General features: G+C 44.7%; 1 non-coding gene across 1 annotated transcript; it reads left to right on the top strand.

Moving 5' to 3' along the window:
- Positions 1-12,561: 12,561 nt before the first annotated feature.
- Positions 12,562-12,716, top strand: LOC143219963 (5.8S ribosomal RNA). Its single transcript, XR_013011514.1, has one exon. It is a non-coding gene; the product is annotated as a 5.8S ribosomal RNA (ribosomal RNA).
- The last annotated feature ends 605 nt before the right edge of the window (positions 12,717-13,321 follow it).

Genomic DNA, 13,321 nt, shown 5'->3' with positions numbered 1-13,321 from the left:
TATGCGATATGCGCTATGTGTTATGCGTTATGCGTTATGCGTTGTGCGTTATGCGTTATGCGTTATGCGTTATGCGTTATGCGTTATGCGTTATGCGTTATGCGATATGCGTTATGCGTTTTGCGTTTTGCGTTATGCGTTATGCGTTATGCTTTATGGGTTATGCGTTATCCGTTATGGGTTATGCGTAATGCATTATGCGTTATGCGTTATCCGTTATGGGTTATGCGTTATGCGTTATGCGATATGCGCTATGTGTTATGTGTTATGCGTTATGCGTTATCGGCTTTGCGTTATGCGTTATGGGTTATGCGTTATCTGTTATGGATTATGCGTTATGCATTATGCGTTTTGCGTTATGCGTTATGCGTTATGGGTTATGCGTTGTGCGGTATGGGTTATGCGTTGTGCGTTATCCGTTATCCGTTATGCGTTATGCGTTATGCGTTATGCGTTATGCGTTATGCGTTATGCGTTATGCGTTATGCGTTATGCGTTATGCGTTATGCGTTATGCGATATGCGTTATGCGTTTTGCGTTATGCGTTATGCGTTATGCTTTATGGGTTGTGCGTAATGCGTTATGCGTTATCGGCTTTGCGTTATGCGTTATCCGTTATGGATTATGCGTTATGTATTATGCGTTATGGTTAATGCGTTATGGGTTATGCGTTGTGCGTTATCCGTTATCCGTTATGCATTATGCGTAATGCGTAATGCGGTATGGGTTATGCGTTGTGCGTTATCCGTTATCCGTTATGCGTTATGCGTTATGCGTTATGCGTTATGCGTTATGCGTTATGCGTTATGCGTTATGCGATATGCGTTATGCGTTATGCGTTATGCGTTATGCGTTATGCGTTATGCGTTATGCGTTATGCGTTATGCGTTATGCGTTATGCGTTATGCGTTATGCGTTATGCGTTATGCGTTATGCGTTATGCGTTATGCGTTATGCGTTATGCTTTATGGGTTGTGCGTAATGCGTTATGCGTTATCGGCTTTGCGTTATGCGTTATCCGTTATGGATTATGCGTTATGTATTATGCGTTATGGTTAATGCGTTATGGGTTATGCGTTGTGCGTTATCCGTTATCCGTTATGCATTATGCGTAATGCGTAATGCGGTATGGGTTATGCGTTGTGCGTTATCCGTTATCCGTTATGCGTTATGCGTTATGCGTTATGCGTTATGCGTTATGCGTTATGCGTTATGCGTTATGCGTTATGCGTTATGCGTTATGCGTTATGCGTTATGCGTTATGCGTTATGCGATATGCGTTATGCGTTTTGCGTTTTGCGTTTTGCGTTTTGCGTTATGCGTTATGCTTTATGGGTTATGCGTAATGCATTATGCGTTGTCGGCTTTGCGTTATGCGTCATACGTTATGCGTTATGCGTTATGCGTTATCGGCTTTGCGTTATGCGTCATGCGTTATGCGTTATGCGTTATCCGTTATGGGTTATGCTTAATGCATTATGCGTTATGCGTTACGCGTTTTGCGTTATGCGTTATGGGTTATGGGTTATGCGTTATGCGTTATGCGATATGCGCTATGTGTTATGCGTTATGCGTTATCGGCTTTGCGTTATGCGTTATGGGTTATGCGTTATCCGTTATGGATTATGCGTTATGCATTATGCGTTATGAATTTTGCATTATGCGTTATGTGTTATGCGTTATGCGTTATGCATTATCGGCTTTGCGTTATGCGTTATGCGTTATGCGTTATGTTTTATGCGTTATCCGTTATGGATTATGCGTTATGCATTATGCGTTATGCGTTATGACTTTTGCATTATGCGTTATGCGATATGCGCTATGTGTTATGCGTTATGCGTTATGCGTTGTGCGTTATGCGTTATGCGTTATGCGTTATGCGTTATGCGTTATGCGATATGCGTTATGCGTTTTGCGTTTTGCGTTATGCGTTATGCGTTATGCTTTATGGGTTATGCGTTATGCGTTATGCATTATCGGCTTTGCGTTATGCGTTATGGGTTATGCGTCATCCGTTATGGATTATGCGTTTTGCGTTATGCATTATGCGTAATACGTAATGCGGTATGGGTTATGCGTTGTGCGGTATGGGTTATGCGTTGTGCGTTATCCGTTATCCGTTATGCGTTATGCGTTATGGGTTATGCGTTATCCGTTATGGATTATGCGTTATGCATTATGCGTTATGAATTTTGCATTATGCGTTATGTGTTATGCGTTATGCGTTATGCATTATCGGCTTTGCGTTATGCGTTATGCGTTATGGGTTATGCGTCATCCGTTATGGATTATGCGTTTTGCGTTATGCATTATGCGTAATGCGTAATGCGGTACGGGTTATGCGTTGTGCGTTATCCGTAATCCGTTATGCGTTATGCGTTATGCGTTATGCGTTATGCGTTATACGTTATGCGTTATGCGTTATGCGTTATGCGTTATGCGTTATGCGTTATGCGTTATGCGTTATGCGTTATGCGTTATGCGTTATGCGTTATGCGTTATGCGTTATGCGTCATGCGTTATGCGTTATGCGTTATGCGTTATGCGTTATGCGTTATGCGTTATGCGTTATGCTTTATGCGTTATGCGTTATGCGTTATGCGTTATGCGTTATGCGTTATGCGTTATGCGTTATGCGTTATGCGTTATGCGTTATGCGTTATGCGTTATGCGTTATGCGTTATGCGTTATGCGTTATGCGTTATGCGTTATGCGTTATGCGTTATGCGTTATGCGTTATGCGTTATGCGTTATGCGTTATGCGTTATGCGTTATGCGTTATGCGTTATGCGTTATGCGTTATGCGTTATGCGTTATGCGTTATGCGTTATGCGTTATGCGTTATGCGTTATGCGTTATGCGTTATGCGTTATGCGTTATGCGATATGCGTTATGCGTTTTGCGTTATGCGTTATGCGTTATGCGTTATGCTTTATGGGCTGTGCGTCATGCGTTATGCGTTATCGGCTTTGCGTTATGCGTTATCCGTTATGGATTATGCGTTATGTATTATGCGTTATGGTTAATGCGTTATGGGTTATGCGTTGTGCGTTATCCGTTATCCGTTATGCGTTATGCGTTATGCGATATGCGTTATTCGTTTTGCGTTATGCGTTATGCGTTATGCTTTATGGGTTATGCGTAATGCGTTATGCGTTATCGGCTTTGCGTTATGCGTTATGGGTTATGCGTTATCCGTTATGGATTATGCGTTATGTATTATGCGTTATGGTTAATGCGTTATGGGTTATGAGTTGTGCGTTATCCGTTATGCGTTACGCGTTATGCGTTATGCGTTATTCGCTATCGGCTTTGCGTTATGCGTCATACGTTATGCGTTATGCGTTATGCGTTATGAGTTATGCGTTATGCGTTATGCGTTATGCGTTATGCGTTATGCGTTATGCGTTATGCGTTATGCGTTATGCGTTATGCGTTATGCGTTATGCGTTATGCGTTATGCGGTATGCGTTATGCGTTATGCGTTCTGCGTTATGCGTTATGCGTTATGCGTTATGCGTTATGCGTTATGCGTTATGCGTTATGCGTTATGCGTTATGCGTTATGCGTTATGCGTTATGCGTTATGCGTTATGCGTTATGCGTTATGCGTTATGCGTTATGCGTTATGCGTTATGCGTTATGCGTTATGCGTTATGCGTTATGCGTTATGCGTTATGCGTTATGCGTTATGCGTTATGCGTTATGCGTTATGCGTTATGCGTTATGCGTTATGCGTTATGCGTTATGCGTTATGCGTTATGCGTTATGCGTTATGCGTTATGCGTTATGCGTTATGCGTTATGCGTTATGCGTTATGCGTTATGCGTTATGCGTTATGCGTTATGCGTTATGCGTTATGCGTTATGCGTTATGCGTTATGCGTTATGCGTTATGCGTTATGCGATATGCGTTATGCGTTATGCGTTATGCGTTATGCGTTATGCGTTATGCGTTATGCGTTATGCGTTATGCGTTATGCGTTATGCGTTATGCGTTATGCGTTATGCGTTATGCGTTATGCGTTATGCGTTATGCGTTATGCGTTATGCGTTATGCGTTATGCGTTATGCGTTATGCGTTATGCGTTATGCGTTATGCGTTATGCGTTATGCGTTATGCGTTATGCGTTATGCGTTATGCGTTATGCGTTATGCGTTATGCGTTATGCGTTATGCGTTATGCGTTATGCGTTATGCGTTATGCGTTATGCGTTATGCGTTATGCGTTATGCGTTATGCGTTATGCGTTATGCGTTATGCGTTATGCGTTATGCGTTATGCGTTATGCGTTATGCGTTATGCGTTATGCGTTATGCGTTATGCGTTATGCGATATGCGTTATGCGTTTTGCGTTATGCGTTATGCGTTATGCTTTATGGGTTGTGCGTAATGCGTTATGCGTTATCGGCTTTGCGTTATGCGTTATCCGTTATGGATTATGCGTTATGTATTATGCGTTATGGTTAATGCGTTATGGGTTATGCGTTGTGCGTTATCCGTTATCCGTTATGCGTTATGCATTATGCGTTATGCGATATGCGTTATGCGTTTTGCGTTTTGCGTTATGTGTTATGCGTTATGCTTTATGGGTTATGCGTAATGCGTTATCGGCTTTGCGTTATGCGTTATGGGTTATGCGTTATCCGTTATGGATTATGCGTTATGTATTATGCGTTATGGGTTATCGGCTTTGCGTTATGCGTTATGCGTTATGCGTTATCCGTTATGGGTTATGCGTAATGCAATATGCGTTATGCGTTACGCGTTTTGCGTTATGCGTTATGGGTTATGGGTTATGGGTTATGCGTTATGCGTTATGCGATATGCGCTATGTGTTATGCGTTATGCGTTATCGGCTTTGCGTTATGCGTTATGGGTTATGCGTTATTCGTTATGGATTATGCGTTATGCATTATGCGTTATGAATTTTGCATTATGCGTTATGTGTTATGCGTTATGCGTTATGCATTATCGGGTTTGCGTTATGCGTTATGGGTTATGCGTTATCCGTTATGGATTATGCGTTATGCATTATGCGTAATGCGTAATGCGGTATGGGTTATGCGTTGTGCGTTATCCGTTATCCGTTATGCGTTATGCGTTATGCGGTATGCGTTATGCGTTTTGCGTTATGCGTTATCGGCTTTGCGTTATGCGTCATGCGTTATGCGTTATGCGTTATCCGTTATGGGTTATGCTTAATGCATTATGCGTTATGCGTTACGCGTTTTGCGATATGCGTTATGGGTTATGGGTTATGCGTTATGCGTTATGCGATATGCGCTATGTGTTATGCGTTATGCGTTATCGGCTTTGCGTTATGCGTTATGGGTTATGCGTTATCCGTTATGGATTATGCGTTATGCATTATGCGTTATGAATTTTGCATTATGCGTTATGTGTTATGCGTTATGCGTTATGCATTATCGGCTTTGCGTTATGCGTTATGCGTTATGGGTTATGCGTCATCCGTTATGGATTATGCGTTTTGCGTTATGCATTATGCGTAATGCGTTATGCGTTATGCGATATGCGTTATGCGTTATCGGCGTTGCGTTATGCGTCATGCGTTATGTGTTATGCGTTATGCGTTATCGGCTTTGCGTTATGCGTTATGGGTTATGCGTTATCCGTTATGGATTATGCGCTATGAATTTTGCATTATGCGTTATGCGTTATGCATTATCGGCTTTGCGTTATGCGTTATGGGTTATGCGTTATGGATTATGCGTTATGCGTTATGCATTATGCGTAATGCGTAATGCGGTATGGGTTATGCGTTGTGCGTTATCCGTTATCCGTTATGCGTTATGCGTTATGCGTTATGCGTTATGAGTTATGCGTTATGCGTTATGCGTTATGCGTTATGCGTTATGCGTTATGCGTTATGCGTTATGCGTTATGCGTTATGCGTTATGCGTTATGCGTTATGCGTTATGCTCTATGCGTTATGCGTTATGCGTTATGCGTTATGCGTTATGCGTTATGCGTTATGCGTTATGCGTTATGCGTTATGCGTTATGCGTTATGCGTTATGCGTTATGCGTTATGCGTTATGCGTTATGCGTTATGCGTTATGCGTTATGCGTTATGCGTTATGCGTTATGCGTTATGCGTTATGCGTTATGCGTTATGCGTTATGCGTTATGCGTTATGCGTTATGCGTTATGCGTTATGCGTTATGCGTTATGCGTTATGCGTTATGCGTTATGCGTTATGCGTTATGCGTTATGCGTTATGCGTTATGCGTTATGCGTTATGCGTTATGCGTTATGCGTTATGCGTTATGCGTTATGCGTTATGCGTTATGCGTTATGCGTTATGCGTTATGCGTTATGCGTTATGCGTTATGCGTTATGCGTTATGCGTTATGCGTTATGCGTTATGCGTTATGCGTTATGCGTTATGCGTTATGCGTTATGCGTTATGCGTTATGCGTTTTGCGTTTTGCGTTATGCGTTATGCGTTATGCGTCATGCGTTATGGGTTATGCGTTATCCGTTATGGGTTATGCGTAATGCATTATGCGTTATGCGTTACGCGTTTTGCGTTATGCGTTATGCGTTATGGGTTATGGGTTATGGGTTATGCGTTATGCGTTATGCGATATGCGCTATGTGTTATGCGTTATGCGTTATCGGCTTTGCGTTATGCGTTATGGGTTATGCGTTATCCGTTATGGATTATGCGTTATGAATTTTGCATTATGCGTTATGTGTTATGCGTTATGCGTTATGCATTATCGGCTTTGCGTTATGCGATATGCGTTATGGGTTATGCGTCATCCGTTATGGATTATGCGTTTTGCGTTATGCATTATGCGTAATGCGTAATGCGGTATGGGTTATGCGTTGTGCGTTATCCGTTATCCGTTATGCGTTATGCGTTATGCGTTATGCGTTATGCGTTATGCGTTATGCGTTATGCGTTATGCGTTATGCGTTATGCGTTATGCGTTATGCGTTATGCGTTATGCGTTATGCGTTATGCGTTATGCGTTATGCGTTATGCGTTATGCGTTATGCGTTATGCGTTATGCGTTATGCGTTATGCGTTATGCGTTATGCGTTATGCGTTATGCGTTATGCGTTATGCGTTATGCGTTATGCGTTATGCGTTATGCGTTATGCGTTATCGGCTTTGCGTTATGCGTCATGCGGTACGGGTTATGCGTTATCCGTTATGGATTATGCGTAATGCATTATGCGTTATGCGTTATCCGTTATGGGTTATGCGTTATGCGTTATGCGATCTGCGCTATGTGTTATGCGTTATGCGTTATGCGTTATCGGCTTTGCGTTATGCGTTATGGGTTATGCGTTATCCGTTATGGATTATGCGTTATGCATTATGCGTTTTGCGTTATGCGTTATGCGTTATGGGTTATGCGTCATGCGTTATGCGTTATGCGTTATGCGTTATGCGTTATGCGTTATGCGCTATGTGTTATGCGTTATGCGTTATGCGTTATCGGCTTTGCGATATGCGTTATGGGTTATGCGTTATCCGTTATGGATTATGCGTTATATATTATGCGTTATGGTGGACTTCCGTTTCCGGTTGTGTGAGAGGCTGCGGTGAGTTACTAGCTGAGCGTGATTTTTGTGTGAAAGAGAGCAGGTAAAGAAGTGTGAGTGGAGAAAGTGGTAGTGAGGGGTTAGTGGGGTGTAGGGATAGGAGTGGGATATAGGGCTAAGGGTGAGGGAGCGAGGGAAGGAGCAGTAGGGAAGGGCTAAGTAAGTGGAGGTTAGGTTCGCGTGGCGGTTGACAGGCGGGCGCGGGTAAAGGAAGGAGGGAGGTGGCGCTAACTAGTGGGAGAAAGTGTGACTGGGAGATAGATAGAGTAAGAAGCGGGAATTTTTGAAAAGGGTCTTATTAATTTTGGGAAGATGGAAGTATAGGGAAAATGAGCGAGGGAGTAGAGGTAGACAAGGGGATAGGAAAGGAGGAGGGGAAAGAAGGGAAGGGAAGATTGGGGTTGATTCTGAAGGATAGCACTATAGAGAGGTGGTTCAGTACTGAAAGTGTGGACAGTGTGGGGAGAAAAAGGGGAATAGGGGAAGTAGAGGGAGAGGTGGGAGTTGAAAATATAATCTTTAAGAAAAGTGACACGACGAAAAGATCACCGCAAAAATGTAAAAGTGAAGGGGGAGGGGTTTTTAAAGAAATGGAGGAAATGTTCAGAGGGTTAATGGGAGAAGTGAAGAGGATGAGGGAAGAGATTAGGGGAGAAAGGGAGGAAGGAAAAAAGATATTAGAGGAGTGGAGGCAGGAAAGGGAAAAGTGGAGGGAAGAGAGGAGGGAGGAAGAGTTAAATAGGGAAAGGATGAAGAAATGGATAGAAAGTGTAGAGGGAAGGGTAATAAAGATAGAAGGGAGACTAGAGGAAATAGGGAGGGAGGAGAGGGACGAGGGTAGGTGGGAGAATACAGACAAGAGGATAGATAGAGTAGAGGGAAAATTGGGGAAAGTGGAGGACTGGATAGGAAAAAAGGGGGAGGGTAATGAAATAAGGAGAGAAGAGGCTTTAGATGAGAATAGGAGAAGACTTAGGATTTTGGAAATTAGGCAGGACAAGCGAGAAAGAGGAAAAGAAGAACAACATAATAATTAGGAGGATAAAGGTGGAGGGAAAAGATTTAAAAGTTGAGATTAGAAGTCTGTGGGAAAAGATGGAACTGAATGAAGAGGGAATTAAGGAGATTAGGAAAATAGGGAAGGTCGATAAAGACGGAAGGGGTATGGTACTCGTGAAATTGACCGACAGAGATAACAAAAGAAGGGTAATGGAGGGCAAGAAAAAGCTTAGGGGGCAAGAAGAATTGATAGCTGACGATCTTACAGAAGAGGAGATGAGGGCAAGGTGGAAAATAGATAGAGAGGCAGAAAAAGAAAGGATGAATGGTAAAAATGTACAGGTAGGGTATATGAAAATATGGGTAAATGGAAAAATGAGAAAATGGGATGAAATAGAGGAAAAATGGGAGGGGGAACAGGGAAACGAATAAGGGAGGAATCAGGGGGGGGTACATTGGGAAAATAGGAATAATTCAGGTTATAGGATAGGATTCTGGAATGTGGCAGGACTGACTAATAAGGGGGAGGATTTTTGGAGAGGGATAGAAGAGTGGGAGGTGATTATATTACTGGAGACGTGGCTAGAGGAAAAGGGATGGAATAGAATAAGATATAGGCTTCCAAAGGGGTACAAGTGGGAGGTGCAGTGGGCGAAGAGGGAGGAAAGTAAGGGAAGGGCTAAGGGGGGATGCTAATGGGAGTGAGGAAGGAGTTAGAGAGGGAAAAAGGGGAAATAAGAATGAAGGAGGGAATGATAGGGACGAAAGTGAAGTTGGAGGGGGGATGGTGGTGGGTGGTTGGGGTATATGTAAACGGAGACCTAGATGCTAAGTTAGACGAATTAGGAGAGTGGACGGACCGGAGAGAAGAAGGGGTAAGGGTGTTAATAGGGGGGATTTTAACGCGAGAACGGGAAGGGAAGGAGGAGAGATAGAAGAAGGGGAGGAGGAGGGGGGTAGGGGATACAGAAACTCAAAGGATACGAAGATAAACGGGGATGGGAAGAAATTGTGTAGTTACCTGGGAGAGAAAGGATGGGGAATTATGAATGGGAACAAAAAGGGAGACGAAGAAGGGGAATGGACATATGTTGGGACAAGAGGAAACTCGGTGATAGATTACATATTGGGGAACGAGGAAACGAGAGAAGGAGTAGAAAAGATGGAAATAGGGGACAAAATAGATTCTGATCATCCTCCCATAACAGTGTGGCTAAAAGGGGAAGCGGGGGAGGAAAGAGGGAGGGAGGGGAAAGGGAAAAAGAAGGGTAGGGGTTGCTGGTCGGAAGAGGGAATACTTATGGTATCTCGAAGGCCCCCGGCTTCTGTCGGTGGGTTTTTACTACCAACGTACAAACAAATCTTCTTAGAGGGACAGGCGGCTTCTAGCCGCACGAGATTGAGCAATAACAGGTCTGTGATGCCCTTAGATGTTCTGGGCCGCACGCGCGCTACACTGAAGGAATGAACCTCCTTCGTGCTAGGGATTGGGGCTTGCAATTATTCCCCATGAACGAGGAATTCCCAGTAAGCGCGAGTCATAAGCTGGCGTTGATTACGTCCCTGCCCTTTGTACACACCGCCCGTCGCTACTACCGATTGAATGATTTAGTGAGGTCTTCGGACTAGTACGCGGCAATGTTTCGGCATTGCCGATGTTGCCGGGAATATGACCAAACTTGATCATTTAGAGGAAGTAAAAGTCGTAACAAGGTTTCCGTAGGTGAACCTGCGGAAGGATCATTAAAATAAACAAATCGTCCATAAGATCCAAGAAAAAGAAAAAGTATATAAATATATACAACAAAAATGGGAACGCAAGCTGAGAAACAAAAATAAAAACGGACGAAGAGGAAAACTCTTCGTCACAAACAGAAAAGAACGACAGGAGAGTAACAAGGGATATTGATACAAAAAGAATTTCACTCTCCTGTGTCATCGTCTCATGCGATGAAGAAAATAAAAAGGGGAGTAGCGAATAAAGAGCGTCAATGGCGACACGACTACTCCCCATGCAAAAACATCTCACCAACGGCTTACGCGAGGAGGTCGCGCTTTTGCGTTTTACACAGAGTACATAGTTACTCAAACGCGGTGCGATGCTCCCGTCCGTTGGTGAAATGACAAAAAGGCGCAAGAGAGCCCGCCAGAGAAACACCATGTTGTGCATTAACACGGCGTATATATATACGGCACACAAGAGTCTCTTTCGACAATGGGATTGAGAACGACGGGCCAGAATATACGGTGCTTGCGTGAAGGTGGAGAGAGCATCGTGTTGTGTGGTATCGTTTACTTGTATTGGGGAGTGAGTGCTGAAGAGCCTGTACTTCGGGTCTTCGGGAATCGTCAACATTACCGACGTTCGCATTTGCAAACTCGAACGATCAGGTACGTACGATATCTCGTCGGACGCTGAATGCTGCAGATCGACACACGAATATAGAAATACCCGTCGTTGCGATATCACACACCGATGTTTTCTTTCACCCGCCACCGGGTGGTCGTTCTCTTTGAAAAATACCTCGTGTCAAAGAGTGTTGTGTTATACCGTATGTAATAACGCCTGTGGTGTTCTCTGCGTCGCGGAGGCTCTCTACAATTATATATACGGACATATCTTACCGGTAGCGCATGTACCAGGGATGTAAGCGGTCGATGAGATTCGCTTCCTCGGTCTTCGCCTCTGTGTCGTAGGTATATGTCCGGAGTCGTCCGTTCGAAACGGTGTCTCGAAGAGGACAAACAAAATCTCAGGGTAACCCGTGGTAAACGCGCGGTTGCACGCGTTTGTGTTATCGTTCGCGAATATCGTGAAGATAGACGAGACGTGAAGGACCGGCTCGTGATGCTCGCCTTTAAAGCAGTCGTGAGTCTGACACCCTACTCCGTGCGTGTGGCCCAATAGTGCGCACCGCGAGAGCGTGGGACGAATGACCGCTGCCAGAGCCGACTGTGAGTCCCGCTCTCTATTTGTATCGAGTTCGCGTATAACCAAGAGCACGAAACGTTGCTGCGCCGCACGCGGTGTTCGTTGACGACGGAACGTATATTTATTATAATATTATACATTCGCCAGAGGCGGACCGGCTCGTGATGCTCGCTTTTATAAAGCAGTCGTGAGTCTGACACCCTACTCCGTGCGTGTGGCCCAATAGTGCGCACCGCGAGAGCTTGGGACGAATGACCGCTGCCAGAGCCGGCTGTGAGTCCGCTAATCTGTCGAATAAAATAAAAATATGGTAATATCGTTCCGACGAAAAACGGTGTTCCGAGAGGACCGGCCGTGACGCTCGCTATAAAGCCTATGGCGCGATTATTCCCGACGACACCCTACTCTCTGTGTGGCCCAATAGTGCGCGCAGACGAGCTTGGGACGAGAACGGGGATCGCGCCTACGGCCAGAGCCGGCTCGCGAGTCCGCTTGTATCGGAATTTATCGTTGCCTCGAGCACACACAACATTTTATGGAAATGTGTTTTATACGGGAAGTGGACCGGCTCGTGAAGCTCGCTTTTAAAGCAGTCGTGAGTCTGACACCCTACTCCGTGCGTGTGGCCCAATAGTGCGCATCGCGAGAGCTTGGGACGAATGACCGCTGCCAGAGCCGGCTGTGAAGTCCTCCGTTCTCACATCATTCCAAATGAAATGGAAGTGAAGAGGAGAGGAATATTATTACATCTCTGGATCCAGTATCGGGGTGTCTTACGATCCCCGTCGTTTTCAGAGAATATATATTCATCTCCGCGTTTTCCACGTTAACGGTTTTTCAATGTACTGTTCGCCCGGCCGTCGGATACGTGTTGCGTATCTGACGGTTTTTTTTTCCGTTTCCACGGACGTCGATAGTGTCGTCCTTAAAACGACGCCTGAACGAATCTCCTTCGCGCGCTGGTTGGAGCGTTCAGGTACAATGCGTTCTTACGAACCGCAGAACAAGAGACATATACATATATTGATTTGTAAATCAAAAATATATACGATTACCCTGAACGGTGGATCACTTGGCTCGTGGGTCGATGAAGAACGCAGCTAATTGCGCGTCAACGTGTGAACTGCAGGACACATGAACATCGACATTTCGAACGCACATTGCGGTCCACGGATACAATTCCTGGACCACGCCTGGCTGAGGGTCGTTTACGTAACCATAAACTGCTTGCGTTGCTCTTGTAAGTCCCCGCCGTCGCTTACCTCTCCAAATATATTTTTGGAGGGCGCCAAAGAGCGTTTCGGAGTCGGGTTGCAAAGATGCTACGTACGAGCGAATGATGGGCGTTTCGTCGGCGTTTGTCGCGGTTCTGTGAAAATTGCCAATTTTTGCATTGCGTCTTATAAACACATACAAATATATATATATCTAGTTTCCACGAGAGGCGAAGTAGGGATTGGTATTTCTTACGTTCGGACTTGCGTGAGTGTTTTTACGGTGTCGTGAGTCGTATTGAAAATACGACCGCCCGTAAGGCACCGCTTCGACGAGGATCTCCAAATCTCTCACCTTCTCTGCGAAACGATTCGCCTTGCGGAAAGAAGCGTTTCCACTCATGAACATTTAACGCGCTCCCGACGTCGCCTGAAATGATGCGTATATACGAAAGAGGTATATTTACAAGAGTCTCGCGAGACTACAGAGATGGACACACAAATTATAAAAGAAAGAAAGAATACTGTGTGGCACACAGAGTGTGTGTGGTGTGGCAATGTTAAGCCCCAGGGAGAGAATATGCCTGTGCGTGGATGA

Source organism: Lasioglossum baleicum, unplaced genomic scaffold (assembly GCF_051020765.1).
Source record: "Lasioglossum baleicum unplaced genomic scaffold, iyLasBale1 scaffold0112, whole genome shotgun sequence".
In the NCBI taxonomy this organism is placed as follows: Eukaryota; Metazoa; Arthropoda; class Insecta; order Hymenoptera; family Halictidae; genus Lasioglossum; species Lasioglossum baleicum.
Note: the sequence above shows the minus strand (reverse complement) of the source record. Positions and strands in the feature narration are given on the sequence as shown.